The sequence below is a fragment of the Primulina tabacum genome, chromosome 13, assembly GCF_025594145.1.
Source record: "Primulina tabacum isolate GXHZ01 chromosome 13, ASM2559414v2, whole genome shotgun sequence".
Taxonomy (NCBI): Eukaryota; Viridiplantae; Streptophyta; class Magnoliopsida; order Lamiales; family Gesneriaceae; genus Primulina; species Primulina tabacum.
The window spans coordinates 21,438,945-21,458,567 of NC_134562.1; positions in this window are offsets into that span (position 1 = coordinate 21,438,945).

A 19,623-nucleotide genomic window follows, 5' to 3' on the forward strand; every position below is an offset into this window, starting at 1 on the left:
GCCGTACATATCATCGTGTCATTTCGTATTCGTGTACGTATTTGTAATAGCCAAGCCTGGTGAATGGTATGGTTTAAGTTTTCGTATGTTTATGGATTATTTGGTTTAGATGTTAAGAGTTGTGATTATGGGTCATAATATTGTTGGTTATTATTGTTTTGTGGCATTGTTGATATTAGTTGATGGTAGTTGTATTGTATCAGCGTTGCGATTCGATTTTAGTTGCATAAGAGTTTGTTTTGGCCGAGACCAGACCGCAACTGCGGTAATTGGAGCAGCGCCCCCGCGATCTTTATTGCAGCATTTTTGGTGGATTGCCGAACAGACACCGCACCCGCAGTGTGTTTTGTACCGCACCCGCGGTCGTCAGTTTCAGAATTTTGGTTGTATTGCCGTAGGCACACCGCACCCGCGGTGCATGTTGGAGCGCACCTGCGGTCGATGAATAGTGAAAGTGTGTTTTCGAGATTTTAATGATATAAGGCATAGAATTGTTCACTTTTTCTCATTCTTTTCCCCTCATTCTCGATTCTTCTCCTCAAGTGAAGGCTAGGGTTCCATTTCCTTTCTCTCATTTCTTTGATTCAAGCATCTTGTTGGGTATTTGAAGTGGGATCAAGATTATTTTGGGTTCAAGGAGCTAAGGTAAGCTTATGGGTTTTTTTATTTCTTGGTTTTGGTGTTGGGTGAAATCATGGGTTTGGTGTTGGTGTTGGTGTTATGGATTAATTGTTATGAGTTTATGATTATTGAGATGTTGATGGTGTATTTCATGATTTATTGTTGTAGGTTGTGTACCAAAAGATATATTCTAGGTTCCAAGTGGTTGTAAGTGGAATTTCATTCCTTGTGCTCACATGATAATATATGTATGGTGTTTCAATGGTTTTAATGTGCTATTCCCTTCATTTGATTCGTGATATGTATTGATACATTTTATTGTATATTATGGAGGCATTTTTATGTCTCAATTGTGAAAAAGGGAATACAAGAGAAAAGAGTCTTCAAAGTGTTTGATTTAATGCCAAAGAGAGAGTTTAAATGATTTATTGGATTGATAGATACATAGTCATAGATTGCATGCAATTAGTTGATCAACGACCATAGGCTTATATCCCTCAGAGCTATCGATTTATATCGATGGGATATAGGTACAGAGACAGAGATACTATATAGATATCAATCTAACAGAGAAAAGAGAAATACCATCTTATTGTTATATTATGCTATGTTATTCATGTTTCAAGAGTTGATGGTATTTAATGATTTCAAAGCCATGTTTTACAGAGTATGATATATGTATCCATTGCTATGTAAGAGTTCCACTTGCTGAGTTTTATACTCATTTTAGTTATTCATGTGATGCAGATAAGAGCGACGAGCCAGGACGTTGATTGGAGCCGAGGTCATATGCATAGAGATGGAAGGAAGAAGGCTATTTTGCTAGCATTTTGACATGATCAAAAAATGACATTTTGTATTTTAAATCCTTCTTTCTTTTTCGAAAATTTTAAATTCCGCTGTTATTTTATTAAAATCGGTCAAGGGTGTTACATTTAGTGGTATCAGAGCACCGTTCTTCGGACCAATGCATATGACTTCGTCTACTTTCAACAGTCCGGGTATGTCTTCTTCTACATCTATTCATTGTTATCTATTGATATGTATTGTGTGAGCACATTGTAGGAGTTATGCCTCCTAAGAGAAAGGCTTCAGAGGGTGAGGATAGTTCTTCCTCTAGAGTTGTCGATGAGTTCGACAAGTTATTAAAAGAGCAAGCTAAGGTCCACAGTGAGCAGATCCAACAGTTGCTCCGTATGCAAGGTAGAGGTCAAGGTAGAGGTCAAGGGAGAGGCCAAGTGGCTCAAGCGGTTGGAACCGATGGGATATTTACTGCTTTCAAGAGGATGGATCCGCCTGAGTTTGCAGGAAGCACTGATCCGTTGATGGCCGTAGAATGGATCAAAGCACTTGAGGAAATATTTGATCATCTCAACTATGTAGACAAAGATAGAGTTGGATGTGAAGTGTTCATGTTAGTCAAAGTTGCACGCATTTGGTGGAATGCTACCAAGGTTAGTGTGGATGTTCGGGCATTGAAGTGGTCAGAGTTCACTGATCTTTTCTATGACAAGTACTTCCCAGACGCACTTCGAGCTAGGAAGGTGACTGAGTTCTTGGAGCTTCGACAGGGAGGTATGAATGTTGATGAGTACATTATGAAATTCTAGGAGGGCTGTCTGTTTGCCCTGTATATTGCTTCCAATGACAAAGACAAAGGTGCTCATTTCATTAGAGGCCTTAGAGCAGAAATCAGAAGGGACATTAATATGTCGAAGGCTGTGACATTCAAAGAGATTGTGGCTAAGGCTCTATTGGCCGAGCAAGATGAGAAAGACATTGCTAGGGAGAGACCAGCGAGGCAGCAGGCCATTGCTCAAAGAGGCCAAGGTTCAAGTCAAAGAGGAAAGGGCAGTTTCAAAGGGAAAGGCAAGTTAGAGCCGAGTCCTAAACCACCGGTAGTTCCATTTGATCCCGAGAAGCCATTGTGTCCCAAGTGCGGTAGGCATCATCGGGGAGAGTGCAGATTTGGTACTCATACTTGTTATCGATGTGGCACTGCAGGCCATATTGCCAAGGATTGTCCAAGAGGAGCGAGTAAAGAGAAGGTGCAGGGTCGCATCTTCACCTTGATGAAGGAAGGTATAAACCATGATTATTCTGTGATCTCTAGCACTATTTTAATTTCAGGCAGAGTAGCTACGACATTGATTGATACAGGTGCTACTCATTCTTTTATGTCTGAACTATTTTTGAGATATTTGGGTATAGTTCCTTCTGTTCTTCCCCTCTAGTTTAATGTTGTATTGCCTTCGGGGGATGTGTTGTGCCCGACATCTATTGTGTATGCGTGCTCTGTTCAAATTGATGAGGGAGTGATTTATGCTGATTTGATTGTTATCCCTATGGTTGCGTTTGATATTATACTTGGCATGGATTGGTTATCAACCTATCGTGCAGTGATTGACTTGCGTTGCTAAGACGGTGAAATTTGCAGATGATGGCAATAAGGAAGGTATGCTCGCCAGTGCAGGTACTTCGCTGGTCCTTCCTTTTATTTCATGTCTTGAGGCTAAGAAGTTGTTGTTTAGAGGTTGTGATGGGTTTTTGGCTTTGATTGTGGATGTGGATAGAATTGTGAAATTGAATATTGATGATATTGATGTGGTGAGAGAGTTCCCTGATGTTTTTGAGGATGATGTGCCGGGTTTGCCGCCGGACAGAGATGTGAAATTTGTGATTGATTTAGTTCCAGGTACGGTTCCTATTTCCAAGGCTCCGTACAGAATGGCCCCAACAGAGATGAAAGAGTTGAAGACGCAGTTGCAGGATCTTTTGGATAAAGGTTTCATTCGGCCGAGTTCTTCGCCTTGGGGAGCTCCGGTTCTATTTGTCAAGAAGAAAGATGGGTCTTTGCGGCTGTGTATTGATTACAGAGAGATCAACAAAGTGACTATCAAGAATAAATATCCGTTGCCACGGATAGATGATCTTTTTGACCAACTGCATGGGGCTACAGTGTTTTCGAAGATTGATCTGCGATCTGGCTATTATCAGTTGAAGGTTAGGGAGTCTGATATCCCTAAGACGGCGTTCCGGACCAGGTACGGTCATTATGAATTTCTTGTGATATCTTTTGGTCTGACTAATGCTCCTTCAGTCTTCATGGATCTGATGAACCGAGTGTTCAAGCCGTATTTGGATAGCTTTGTCATTGTTTTCATCGATGACATATTGATTTATTCCAAGACCAGAGAGCTTCATTCAGAGCACCTCAGAGTTGTTCTTCAGTTGTTGAGAGAGAAGCGGTTGTATGCTAAGTTGAAGAAACGTGAGTTCTGGTTGGAGCAAATTTCTTTCTTAGGCCATGTTGTCTCGAAGGATGGTATAGCGGTTGATCCAGTGAAAATCGAGGCGATTCAGAAATGGCCTATCCCTACCACTGTATCAGAGGTACGCAGTTTTCTTGGTTTGGCGGGTTATTATCGTCGTTTTATTTCAGATTTCTCCAAGATTGCCCTGCCGTTAACAAATCTGACGAGGAAGACTGTGAAGTTTGAGTGGTCCAATGATTGCCAAAGTGGATTTCAAGAGTTGAAAGATAAGTTGACGTCAGCTCCGGTACTTGCATTGCCCAGTGGTTCAGAGGATTTTGTTGTTTATACCGATGCGTCGAAGAAGGGCCTCAGTGCAGTGCTGATGCAACGTGGAAAGGTTATAGCTTATGCTTCTCGCCAGTTGAAGGACCACGAGAAAAATTATCCTACGCATGATCTGGAACTGGCAGCTGTGGTTTTCGCCCTGAAAATCTGGAGACATTACTTATATGACGAAAAGTGTGAAATTTTCACGGACCACAAGAGTTTGAAATATTTGTTTTCTCAGAAAGAACTCAATATGCGACAAAGACGATGGTTAGAGCTTGTCAAAGATTATGATGTGACGATTAGTTATCACCCAGGGAAGGCAAATGTTGTAGCAGATGCTTTGAGCCATAAGTCGAGTTCTTCTTTGAATTCTTTGATTCAGAAGCCATTGTTGTTAGATTTGCAGCGAGAAGAGATAGCTTTGGTTGTTCCGGGGACCATTGCTCGCTTTTCAGCATTGGTCATTCGGGCTACATTGACGGACAGGATCCGTAGAGAGCAGGTCAATGATTTACAGTTGACAGAGTTGAGAGTAAGAGCAGAGGAGAGAGGTAATTCAGAGTTTGGATTGAATGGAGATGGTTTGGTGACTTTCAGAGGCCGTTTATGTATTCCTGTTGGTGATGATATTCGGCGAGACGTCTTGACAGAGGCACATACCGCGCCATACTCGATACATCCAGACAGCACCAAGATGTATCAGGATCTTCGTAGACTCTATTGGTGGCCAGGTATGAAGAAAGATATTGCCATGTTTTTTTTTCAGTGCCTAACTTGTCAGCAGGTGAAAATCGAGCATCAGAGATCTGCTGGGACATTGCTGTCTTACCGATTCCTCAATGGAAATGGGAGCATATTACGATGGACTTTGTGACTAGGTCTTCCAAGGACGCAGAAAGGTTTTAACTCTATTTGGGTTATTGTTGATCGGTTGACCAAGTCAGCGCATTTTCTTCCAGTCAAGACGACGTATTCTATGAACCAGTATGCCGAAGAGTACATAGCAGAGATTGTTAGACTTCATGGTGTTCCTGTGTCGATCATGTCTGATCGTGACCCTAGATTTACTTCAGAGTTTTGGAAGAGTTTGCACAGAGCTATGGGTTCACGGTTAGCATTCAGTACAGCATATCATCCCAGAGCGACGGTCAATCAGAGAGAGTTATTCAGATTTTAGAGGATATGCTCAGAGCTTGTACTATTTATTATCCTGGTAGCTGGGATTCCAAATTGCCTCTTGTGGAGTTCACGTACAATAATAGCTACCAAGCGACGATTGGCATGGCACCGTATGAAGCACTTTATGGCAGAAAGTGTAGATCGCCCTTGTATTGGGATGAGATTGGTGAGAGGAAGATGTTGGGTCCAGAGTTGGTCCAACAGACGGCTGATGTTGTTGCGGTTATTCGAGAGAGGATGAAGACAGCACAGTCGAGACAGAAGAGCTATGCTGATGTGCGTCGTAGACCGTTGCAGTTTGAGGTGGGCGACCATGTGTTCTTGAAGATAGCACCTCTTAAGGGTGTGATGCGGTTTGGCAAGAAGGGAAAGTTGAGTCCGAGATTTATTGGTCCATTTGGAATCTTGGATAGACTTGGTGATCGAGCTTACAGGTTAGCCCTACAGCCAGATCTTGACAGAGTTCATAATGTTTTTCATGTCTCCATGCTCAGGAAATATATTGCGAATCCTTCCCATGTTCTTCGCCACGAGCCATTGGATTTGACGCCGAATTTGACTTACCAAGAGATTCAAGTCCAGATTCTGGATCGTAGAGTTAGAGTTTTGAGAAACAAAGAGATCGGCATTGTTAAAGTCCTTTGGAGGAATCATTTGATTGAAGAAGCCACGTGGGAAACAGAGGATGAGATGAAAGAGAAGTATCCTGAGTTGTTTGCGCAGTGACGTCAATTTCGAGGACGAAATTCCCTTAAGGAGGGGAGATTGTAATAGCCAAGCCTGGTGAATGGTATGGTTTAAGTTTTCGTATGTTTATGGATTATTTGGTTTAGATGTTAAGAGTTGTGATTATGGGTCATAGTATTGTTGGTTATTATTGTTTTGTGGCATTGTTGATATTAGTTGATGGTAGTTGTATTGTATCAGCGTTGCGATTTTAGTTGCATAAGAGTTTGTTTTGGCCGAGACCAGACCGCACCCGCGATAATTTGAGCAGCGCCCCCGCGGTCTTTATTGCAGCATTTTTGGTGGATTGCCGAACAGACACCGCACCAGCGGTGTGATAGTTACCGCACCCGCGGTAAGTTTTGTACCGCACCCGCGGTCGTCAGTTTCAGAATTTTGTTTGTATTGCCGTAGGCACACAGCACCCGCGGTGCATGTTGGAGCGCACCTGCGGTCAATGAATAGTGAAAGCATGTTTTCGAGATTTTAATGATATAAGGCATAGATTTGTTCACTTTTCCTCATTCTTTTCCCCTCATTCTCGATTCTTCTCCTCAAGTGAAGGCTAGGGTTCCATTTCCTTTCTCTCATTTCTTTTATTCAAGCATCTTGTTGGGTATTTGAAGTGGGATCAAGATTATTTTGGGTTCAAGGAGCTAAGGTAAGCTTATGGGTTTGTTTATTTCTTGGTTTTGGTGTTGGGTGAAATCATGGGTTTGGTGTTGGTGTTGGTGTTATGGATTAATTGTTATGGGTTTATGATTATTGAGATGTTGATGGTGTATTTCATGATTTATTGTTGTAGGTTGTGTACCAAGAGATATATTATAGGTTCCAAGTGGTTGTAAGTGGAATTTCATTCCTTGTGCTCACATGATAATATATGTATGGTGTTTCAATGGTTTTAACGTGCTATTCCCTTCATTTGATTCGTGATATGTATTGATACACTTTGTTGTATATTATGGAGGCATTTTTATGTCTCAATTGTGAAAAAGAGAATACAAGAGAAAAGAGTCTTCAAAGTGTTTGATTTAATGCCAAAGAGAGAGTTTAAATGATTTATTGAATTGATAGATACATAGTCATAGATTGCATGCAATTAGTTGATCAACGACCATAGGCTTATATCCCTCAGAGTTATCGATTTATATCGATGGGATATAGGTACAGAGACAGAGATACTATATAGATATCAATCCAACAGAGAAAAGAGAAATACCATCTTATTGTTATATTATGCTATGTTATTCATGTTTCAAGAGTTGATGGTCTTTAATGATTTCAAAGCCATGTTTTACAGAGTATGATATATGTATCAATTGTTATGTAAGAGTTCCACTTGCTGAGTTTTATACTCATTTCAGTTATTCATGTGATGCAGATAAGAGCGACGAGCCAGGACGTTGATTGGAGCCGAGGTCATATGCATAGAGATGGAAGGAAGAAGGCTATTTTGCTAGCATTTTGACATGATCAAAAAATGATATTTTGTATTTTAAATCCTTCTTTCTTTAGAAAATTTTAAATTCCGCTATTATTTTTATAACAGCCCCAGATTTGACGACTGTCCTCACTGTACCAAGACGAGTCTTTCCAGCGTGCTTATGTCCTCACTCACACGCACACTAGGAAGCTTCCCAGGAGGTCACCCATCCCAAAATTGCCCCAAGTCAAGCACGCTTAACTTTGGAGTACTTATGTGATGAGCTACCGAAATGAAGATGCACCTTCGTGATATGAGTAGTACAAATCAAATCTTTTTAAGCCCTCTTCAACTGTACAGTCCATTATATTGAACAGTATCGGAATCCCTCTCATTCCTGTATGGGATCGGTTCATTCATGTTCCCTCCACCTAGAAGTCCTGCCAGGAGCCGCTCATTGTCCGTGCAACTGATGGCACCGGCGATCACCCCCCGCCCTCTTCGGCCCCGGGCCTCACACGCTATCTCTACATCAGTCTTGGGAGACATAGACTTGGATAGGGACACGCCCTGACACATTGGTAGATGTCCTCTCTTGGACCCAACCATCGAGAACCACTTAATGATGGTATCAATGTATGTGGATTGGGTGAGACCAAACATTCTTCTTGATTTATCTCTATAGATATGTATCTCCAATAGAAAAGATGGTTCACCCAAGTCCTGCATCTAGAACTTACTCGCTATATATTTTAGTTGATTGCAATATACCTACATTATCCCGAAGAGTAGAATGTCATCAATATAAAGTACTAGGAATGTCACAGCACTCCCACTGACCTTCTTATACATACAAGGTTCCTCAAAATTCTTAGTAAAACAAAAATCTTTGATTGTACCATCGAATCTAAGGTTCCAACTCCTAGATGCCTGCTTTAGACCATAAATAGATCTCTGAAGTTTGCATATCATATGCTCCCTTCCGATAGATGTAAACCCCTCAGGTTGAGACATGTAAATATATTCCTTAATATCCCCATTAAGAAAGGTTGCCTTTACATCCATCTGCCATATCTCATAGTCATACCATGTAGCTATGGCTAGTAATATCCTTATAGACTTTAACATTGCAACTGGAAAAAATGTTTCCTCAAAGTTAACTCCTTGTCTTTGAGTATAGACTTTTACTACCAATCCCGCTTTGAAGGTCAATACCTTCCTATCCGCCTCAAGTTTCCTCTTGTAAATCCATTTACACCATATGGGAACAGTTTCCTCAGGTGGATCCACAAGGTTCCACACTTGGTTCAAATGCATTAAATTCATCTCAGATTCCATAGTTCAAGCCACTTGGATGAATCGGCATCAGATAACGCTTCCTTGAAGGTTATTGAATCACATCCATGGTTAGGCTCATCATGGCCCTCTTCAAGAAGCAGACCATACCTCATAGATGGTCTGGAGACTCTCTCAGATCTTCTAGGAGCTTGTATCTCCTCTCTTGGCTCTTCGGGTGTGGGTTCTACAATTGTGGGTGTCACTCGAACCTCTTTGAGTTCTATCATCTCCCCTTTTCTATCTAATAGAAATTCTTTTTCCAAAAATGTTGCATTCCTAAAACAAACACCTTTGTTTCTTGGGGATGATAGAAATAATATCCAACTGAATTCCTTGGATATCCCACAAAGCAACATAAAATGGATCGATTATCCAATTTATCTTTCACTGCCTGCTAAACATAAGCAGGGCATCCCCATATTCTAAGATAAGAATATTTTGGAGGCTTAAGCATCCATATCTCATATGTTGGCTTATCAACTGCTTTTGAATGGACATTTTTCAACAACAATGCCGCTGTCTCAAACGCATATCCCCAAAAAGATGGCGGCAACTACGTGAACCCCATCATAGACCGAACCATGTCCATCAAAATCCGGTTATGACGCACTGAAACACCATTCAACTGCGGTGTAGCAGGCGGCGTCCACTGCGAGAGAATCCCATTCTCCCTAAGACACTCTTGGAACTCGGCACTCAAGTATTCCCCACCTCGATCCGATCGAAGTGACTTGATGCTTCATCCCAACTGTTTCTCTACTTCACTTCTGAATACTTTGAACCTTTCAAAGGCTTCAGATTTGTATCTTGTTTTTAATGCAAATATGTATCAAAACATAGAATATGGTATGAACGATGATTTAAGGAAGATTAAGGCATGTCATTGCGTATTTTACGCATGAAAACGATTTGCAATACAAGGACGTCGACGTGGGGATGACTTTGCTAAATTTTCCTTGAAGCCTTACGTGAATTCCTCCTCAAAAACGTGTAGTGTGTGGCGTGTTGTTGCTGCCCTAGGAGTCCTAGTTTATTTTGTGCAATTTTCATCCTATCTCGGATTTTGACTACTAGCTCCGCTATTTGCTTGATTAAGTCCGGACCAAATTCTCCTCTTTCACCAAATTCGTCCCAATGTATGGGTGATCTACACTTCCTCCCATAAAGTGCCTCGTAAGGAGTCATTCCTATAGACGATTGGTAGCTATTTGTTTTTCGAAAATATTAATCGATCCTCCAAAAAGTCCCTATTTTCGTCAAAAATTGATTTCCGGTTTAAAACACGACTCGGCGTGTAAAAACACCTCAAAATAGCACATTTTCGAAAATATTCATTAAATTATACCATATAAATAATTAGAAATAATCAATTTATAAAAATATATTTCTTTTATGGTCCTATATACCCTTTTAAACCCTATTTAATGCATTCAAGTATAAAACCACATTTTAATCATGTACACATGCCTACCATATTCAATAAATGCAATTAAAATAATTTAATTAGCCATATTCCATAAATTTGCATGCAGTTAGATTACGCTATCGCATTTTGGACCTTACATGCACCTAGCTGAGCTTTCAACGTCTGAATTATTGACCTGTTGGTGACTTCGACTTGTCCATTGCCTTGTGGGTAAGCCACAAAGGTGAATATTTGTTTGATCCTTTTTTCTTCACACCAGGCCTGAATTTTAGAATAGTATAATTATTTTCTACTGTCAAAAATGAGTATTCGAGGTATCTCGAATCAGCAAATGATATTTTTCCACATGAATTTTAAGACTTCATTATATGTAATCTTGGCTAATGGTTGTGTGGAGTTCGACCTCCACCAATTTGGAGAAATATTTGACCATGACTATCAAAAATTTTCTCTGACCCGAGTCCACTGGGAATGGCACGATGATATCAATTCCCTATTGATCAAAGGAGCATGGTGCAATGGTTGATTTCATGATTCCTTCGGCCTCTTTTGGAGAATCGCATGCTTATGACAATTGTGGCAAGATTTAACTAGGATGGAAGCTTCTTATTTTATGGTCAGCCAAAGGAATCCGGCCAGGATTTCTTTGCTTGCTAGGGCCATACCTCCAAGGTGATTGGCAATATTCCTCTCTCCTCTCCCCATGTGGAAATAATCACAATACCGACCCCATCTCAGCTTGGCAAGAAAATCCATCCACGAAAATCTTTTATTGTTCCTCTTGTTCAAGTTGCACGGTTTCTGTTAGGAATTCGGCTAGCTAGGGCTTGAGCTTTTACTACTGTTCGGGACTCATACTTGATGTCATACTCTCTAAACTCTGTCACCCACTTGATCAGTCTTTCCAAGGCATCTGGGTGTGCCATAATTCTACCCAAGATGCTATTGTTAAGGGCTGTTATTGGGTGTGAAAAAAATAAGGCCTTCACTTTCATGCTATAACGACCAACACCAGAGCTAGTTTTTCTTGACTTGTGTAATTTAGCTCGGGCCTTTTAAGGGCATGACTAACAAAATAAACAAGTTGATGAGTTGTGACCAGTATCGAACTAGCATCCCGATGTGTCAATGATAAATAGACCATCAGGTTTTCGCCCCAAACTGGTTTGTTAAGAACAAGTAACTCTTCCAAGAATGCTTTCAACTCTTGAAATACTCCTTCACTTTTCTCATTCCATTCGAAATTCTTCGTCTTGCGGAGTACTTTAGAGAAAGAGAAACTCCTATCTGCCGACCTGGCTATGAACTGTGATAGTGCGGCAATCATTCAAGTTTACCTTTGGACTTCCTGAAGATTGGGGGTGGGGGTGTAACCCATCGAGGCCAGAGCTTGTAATTTTTCTGGTTTGGATTTGATTCCCATTTTAGTAACCATATAGCCCAATAATTCTCAGTTTGAACTCCAGTTTACACTTACATAGATTTAGCTTCAATCTGGAATCACGGAGTGTTGGGAAAGTTTGTTCCAGGTCAGCTACAAACTGGTTGGATGCTTTGGTTTTGATCAGGATGTCATTAACATATACTTCAAAATTCTTCCTGATCTTCTCTCTGAACACCCTATCCATTTGCCTCTAGTAGGTGGCGCCATCATTTTTAAGGCCAAACGTCATGACAACACAGTAGCAAGTTCCTGTACAAGTGATAAAACTTACTTTTCTATGGTCTTCCTTGGCCAAAGGAATTTGATGGTAACCTTGTTAAGCATCCAGAAAACTTAACAGCTCATGGCCAGCACTGGAGTCGACCAATTGATCTATCCTAGGAAAGGGACAATAGTCTTTGGGGCACGCTTTATTTAAAGCCTAATTTCTCGAACATTTAGGCACCATGACTACATTTGACGTCCAAGTTGGAAAATATATTTCCTGAATGTGTCCGTCCTTCAGTAGCTTTTCCAGTTTTTCTAGTATAATTGCATACTTTTCCGGCCCAAAATGACATTTTTTCTTGATAAAAGTTTGGAATTCGTTTGACATGTTCAGTCTATGTTCCATCACTTCTCTTCGGACATCCATGATGTCGGCCACGAACCACACAAAGACAACCTCGTTTCTCAATAAGCATATTATAAACTGATCCCCTCACACTCCTCCGAAGTCACTTGGGTATTGTCTTCTATTAAGTTCAAATATTCACACTCCGGGAGGTAGGTCGATCAGGTGCTCGATCTTAGTGTCTTTCTATTTGATCCATACTTATTTCACGTATCATTTTCGATCTTCACTTTGATCCCCTTTCACTTCTCTGACTTCACTTCCGATTCAGAACTTGATTTTCTAATGTATGGCTAAGGACACTTCCGTGAAGGCCGTCATAACTATCCGACCCAGGATGACATTGTACGTGGATAGGACGTCAACAATTACAAAACTGATAATTTTGTTCTTCTTTGTGTTGGATTCCCCATGTGTGAGTGGAAAATTTATCATGCCTACTAGTCGAATGATGTGTCCCATAAATCTTAACAATGAAGTGATCACTGGTTCAACTTTGTATTCTCCCTAATCCATTGATCCATTGTTTTTTTGGAAGAGCACTTTCATTAAAATCTCAGAATCGACAAATATCCGAGCTACTTCATAATTAGCCAACATGGCTCGGATGACCAGAGCATTGTTGTGTGGGTCTGATAATCATATAAGAGTCCATGTTTGGACTCTTGCTCCAGTGATTTCCAAGTTTATTATCTTTTTGCTGATTGTATTTCTCGCTCGGTTGGAGTCCCCATCAGTAAGTCCTTCAGATATCATGTTTTTGACTCCCACAGGTGGAGGAAGATATCTTTGGATAGGCCCAAGCTGATTTTGTTTTGGGAGGTTGGTGTGGTTATCTTCGGGGCTCACTTCTTCTTCTTCTTCTTCTTCTTCCGTCCTGAGTTCGTGACCTACCCTAGCCCTTTTAGAGGGTCGGTAGTCCGGCCTTTGTTGTAGAATGTCTTTCATTTCCGCATCTGGTTGGACTATGTGTTCTATCTCATGACCTAGATGTTTACATTCATCAGTGATATGCTCGTAATCCTTGTGAAAGTTGCAATATTTTTCTGACCTAGGTCTCCGAGGCTCCTGATCACTTCCCCGGGGCCTTTGTATAAAGTTATTGTTCTCACATATTTGGAGGGCTCTGAGCTTACTAACCTTAAATGAGGTGTATGCGAAGAACTGGCCCAAAGGCTTTTGACGAGCTGATCGGTCCAGACGAGGAGTTGAGGTGATAGGCTTGGTTTTTCTGGGACTATTGGTATGATCCCTTCGTTGATGGGCTCGGATGAGCTGCACTTTCTCAAGATTAACGTACTTGTCAGCTCGGGCAAGTAGTTCATCATAACTATTAGTCGGATTTTTTATCAATGACTTTAGGAAATCCTCTGTATTAAGTACTTGAATGAATGCACATATCAATAAGGTGGATGTGGAAGTGGGCACTTCAATGACCCAAATGTATAACCATTGCATGAGTGCTCGTAGACTTTCGTGTTCCTGCTATCTCATGGACAAGAGATTGAAAGGAGTAATAGGATGCTTCTTGCTGCTGCCAAACATATAGAGAAAGGCTTGGCTAAAAGCTTGGAATCTCCCCGGGCTGGAGCAGATTGAACCATTGTTTGGCCGACCCTATTAGGGTTGTAAGAGAACTTGGCACTTGATAGGTTCCGAGTACTGGTGTAGGAGCGAGTCATTTTTGAACCATGATAGATGGTCATCTGGGTCTTTCATATTGTCATACTCTGCGATATTTGTGAACTTGTAGTTATTGGAGAGTTCCTCGGCCAGTATCTCGGCCGAGAATGGTATTGCCCCAGTTGCTGGAGAAAAACTTCTATTCCACTTGTCCTTCAAGTATTTGATCTCCTCTTTCTTATACCTCATCGCGATCAGCTGCGCACCATGGCTAGGGGTGGAGAAGGTGGGTCTAATCCTTCCCGCCTGGAAAAAACTAGCTCTACCGTGGTAGTAATCAACTGTATCAGTTCGGCCATAGTGATGTTCTGACTACCATTATTTCTTCGATTTCCTCTGCTCGCATTAGTAATATCTTCAATATTAACCATCTTATCTCTTGTCCTTGAAATTTCCACAGACGACGCCAATTGATAATACCAAAATTTTACATTGGGTTTGGTCTGGAAAGCGGGTATTCAAATCTTTGCAGCTGAGTAGATCGGATCGGTGTTCTGGATTCTGCAGATACTGATATAGGGTTTGGGGCACCAGAGAGTTTTCCAGTGTAGTCCCTCCGATGCTTAAGTCAGTCCGGGGAACAAACTTAAGAGTGAGATATAATAATACTAAGTGAGAATGAGTGTAGAACCCGAGAAGTCAGATTACGTATAAGTCATGCATAATTACTATTATTTAAAAATAAAAACGATATTTTTATACATATATGGAGTGTTTAATTCATTTTAAAATTTTTTAGGTTATGATTATTTATTTTAATCGCAATAGTTTAGTTTTATCGTTTCGGATAAATACACGAGGCCGGACTGGAGATGGAGAATTGAGATAAAATTTATAATAAGAAAATATTCCTAAATTTAATTTAAGCCAAAGAATAATATATTTTAATGAGAAAGAAGGTTTTTAAGATTTATTTAAATTAATTGGATAAAAGTTATTAAGTAAGTTCTTTTATGTTCAATAGTTAATTAAATCCTAAATTAAAATGTGTAACCAATTGGGATAAAATTTATCTAAGCCTAATGTATTCAAGAAACTTTAACCTAACATTTCAATAATTATTTTAAGACCAAGCCATGCCATGCAAGAAATCTTTTTCCTAATTAAATTGTTAATTCACTAAAATACATATTGAGTGCTTAAAGCTTTAGAAATCTAAAATACAATATTAAGCAATATTTTTACCTTGCTTTAGACATCAAAGCTCGGCCATCACACCCACCAAATCCTCCTCAATCCAATAATATAACACATCATTCCATATCTCTCAAGCAACTAGGATAGAATGATTTGATTTGCCATTCAACCTCCTCATTTAATTGGTAACCTCCACCTTCATTACCTAGCCTTTCTCCCCCATCCTACCTTCGAAATTTCAGAGCAAACCAGCAGCAAAAATCGTGAGTAGCAGCAAGAAAATAAGAGAGAAAAGAAAACTCCGTCTCCGCTGCGCCGTGTTCGTCGTATTGGTTTGTTTCTTTCAAAACCAATTTCCAGGCATGTATATATTGTTCATTTCTCTTCAATCAAGTCATATAAATATTTTAAAACATTATATGTTCATGATTTAAGGATCAAAACCTGAAAAAGACAGCAAATTTGTAAAATTCTGCGTAAGCCTTCTCGGCCATTCTTCTATGCTTCACGGGTTGGCTTGTTTTTGTGATTTCAGGAGATTGGCTCGGTTCCAAGCGCTCAAAGGTGTATCTAGGCATATACTAGGGTGTGTTAGGGTCATGTTGGTTCAGTGGTTTCAGCCCATGCTTGCAAGAGGAAGGCTTGACAGCAACTCTTCTATAGTTGCAATTTTGAGCCTTGGTTTTTGATTGTTGGTTGTTCAAGGAGAGTGTTCGGATCATGGTTGGTCTAAGGCCTGTAACCATGGTTAGAACCCTACCTTAGCATGTTTAGACGTGACCAAGATGGCCTTTCAAGACATGGTTCACGGATACATCAAAATTTTTAAACAATAACACAAGTGTCCCTCGGTTTCGTTTTTTTTCTGGTGTGTGAGTGAAGCTTCGGCTTCTTGAGGTTTGGGTGGATCTTGGTTGGCTTCTAGCCCTTAGCCATGGTTCACACAATACCTCATGATGTCTAGATCAAGCCATGGTCGATCATATGGCCACTGGAATGATATATGACACCAAGATAAACCAACACCCCCACGGTACAGCACATGGTGTCTCAGGTGAAGCTTTGGATTGTCATAAGTGTTTTCTTGGATTGTGATTGGCTTTTACCCCTTAGCCATGATTCAAGCCACACCTTAGAATGTTGGTAGGAGACTCTGGTTGGTGGTTCAAGCCCCAATGGCCATTAGCCTCGTAAAAGAAGCATAGCAAGTGCAGCTGCTGCCATCGCGCAATTGACAGCAGCAAGGTTTCGGTGCATGGGTCTTGTTTGAGTTCTTGATTGACCTTTTGCCTATGGCCTTAGACTGGACAGTACCTCAATGAGTTAGGAAGGTCACGTTTTTTGCCGTTTGTGATTTTGTTATGTTTAGAGGTCGTACGAGAATTTACGGTGCAATGTGCCAAAGTGACTCTCGAAAGAGCATTTTGTGGTTTTGGCCTCCATTCACTATTTTTGTGTATCACAGTTTTAAGGAACATTATTTCTTTATGTTAGGTGCATTTTGATCATGACTAAACGATGGTTCGATATTGGTTCGGGTTGGTACGGAGTCATGGTTGGAAATTAGTTTTTTGGTCACGTTTATCTCGTTTTTGGCTCGGATATGTAGTATTTGCCAAGTTGAGATTATTTGCATATGTTTCATATTAGAATTAGGTCGCAGCAAGCCTGGGAATGATCCAACTCATTCGGTAAAAACAGAGTTATAATTATAATACGTGCATAAATGAATAAAATGTTTATTTTTGAGATATATGTGATATGTCTTGTGGCCACCTCACGCTTATGGGATCTCTACCCGGTGACTTACGACTGGTTTATGTTCATGTATGGTTATGGACATCCAGTCCAAGGGCTATGGTGATCTATACCACCCAGTATACTGTGGTTTTGTCTGATCAGACGTTCATGTTATGTTACGGGCCACTTGCGTTGAAACATTATCTCTACCAGAAAAATCTCGCTATGGTATTTCTATGACAGGGCTTTATCGAGCAAATCTTTTACATACGATTTTCAGATATGCACGTATTTATAATTACTCATGACGCGATTTTCACCTTACGCTTTACGATACGATATTTTTACGTTACACGAAATTTTATGATATATATTTACTTGTTATTAACGGTTTATGCATGTTGAGTCTTTAGACTCACTAGACTTGATTGTTGTAGGTACTGATGAGGTCGAGACCGAGGGCGGGGACCAGTGAGCTAGCTTGGGTCAGCAGTAGTAGGAACCCGATGACCTCATGTTTCAGTTTATTCACCTTTTTATGTTCAAACTCAGTTTTATTATGTTGAATTACTTTTAAGTTGTTGATTTGAAAAACATTATTTACTCCCGCTGTTATTTTAAAAAATTTAATCCATTTACCAGTTTATTCGATGAATGATGCATGTTATTTATTTAAAAAGAAAAATTTTAAATAATTCCGCAAAATTACGAGTACGAAATACGGGCTTCTACAGTTCGTATCAGAGCATATGTTCTCTGTAAAGGGTTGTACTACTACTGATCTCGAGAAGCTCATGAAGTCACGTCTTCGGTCTGTAAGTTTTACGTTTACGCATTTCGTTTAAAGCATAAAATATTTTAACGGCATGTTTTCATGAAATATTTTATGTTCAGATTATGATTATACAGTGTTTATATAAATTTAAAGAAATAATAGAATTATGCATGTTGGTTACGTGTGGGTTATGCATGGAACAGTATGCTTCCTAGACGTATTAATGATCGCACGAGAGATGAGGAGCATCGTCATGAGGACGGTGAGGATCATAGGCAGGAGAGAGATATACCGCCACCCCCTCCACCGGACATGAACGCCCAGATGTTAGCCGGAATGACTCAGTGCTTCGCACAGTTTGCGGGGAACAATGCTGGGGTAGCCAGGCAGATGGGACCTGAGGCTACCTATAAGCGGTTCATGAAGATGAGACAAAAGGAGTTCTCAGGGACGACAGACCCTATGATTGCCGAAGGCTGGATTAAGTCCCTTGAGGTTATCTTCGAATTCATGGAGCTTGGAGATGAGGATAGGGTTCGTTGTGCGACCTATCTGTTTGGAGAAGACGCTCGCTTATGGTGGGAAGAGCATCTGTAGCCCTGAATTTGGCCACTCTCAGCTGGGCGCGCTTTACAGAGGTATTCTATTCTAAATATTTTACTAACGAGGTGCGTTCCAGGTTGACCAGGGAATTTATTACCCTGAGGCAGGGAGACATGAATGTTACGGAGTTTATCCATAAGTTTGAGAGTGGTTGCCATCTCGTACCACTGATTGCAAATGATGCTGGAGCCAAGTTGAGGCAATTAATGGATGGTCTGCGCCCGATCTTGCGCCGCGATGTTAGGGTGGCTGGCCCTACTACCTATGATGTCGCTGTCTCCAGAGCTCTAGCTACAGAGTAGGATCAAAAAGATATTGAGAGAGATCGCCAGGGCAAGCGACCAGTCCAAGCGCTGCACCGCCCTCCTCATCAGCTGCATCAGAGTAAGAAGCCTTTCCACGGTCCATCCAGGAATAGAGGATAGCAGCAGTAGGGACAGACAGTCCCGAGGACCTCAGAGTACCCAGTCTGTGCCAAGTGCACACGCCGCCATACTGGAGTTTGTAGGTATGGTTCCGGGATGTGCTACAAGTGTGGTAGTCCTGACCACTTACTGAAGAATTGCTCTCAGGGGAGTCTGCCTACCCAAGGCAGAGTTTTTTCTCTCCACGAAGTGGAGACAAACCCAGAGACGATGCTCTTGACAGGTATCTTAAAGCTTTAAGTTTATATTTGAGATATAATGTTTTGGGGGTCTAGGTTAAAATCTTGAATATAGAATTGGTGATAGGATTGCATGCTCTAATCAGTGTTACTTTCGGAAATTTAGAGTAGAAGAACTTTGACCTTCGCATGACTATAACTTTCAAAATTATTGGTTTAGCATGATGTTCCAACCTTTCAGGGAGAATTTTTATAGGTGGTTCAGTTACAAATGCCTTGATAGATTCAGGGGCTACTCATTCGTTCATTTCGGAGGCCTTTGTAAATTTCCTCAAGGTCAATGTGAGGCCCAATACTTAAATAAGCCCAGCCCATTTCCCATTTTTATTATAATAACCCCAACCCATTTGAGAAATCAGAATCGCTCAATTCCAGAAAGCTTTTCCCCCAGCTTTGCAACTCGTCGCTCCTCTCTTGGTACTGTTTCAGTCGCGTAGCGCCACCGATGGTCGGAGAATAGTGCAGCAGCTTAGCAAACTTTCTTCCTCCATTCTATTAGCTTCCTTCTTGCCTTGTATCGGAAGGTTGCATGCTCGATCGGTCCTGTTTTTCAGCACGGTGCGTGAGCTTCGATTCGGATTTAGGTAATCTTTTGGCTTCGAATTTTGGTTGTTCTTGGTGTATTAGTTTATAAAAGTGAAGAATTGAGCTTTTCCCCTAA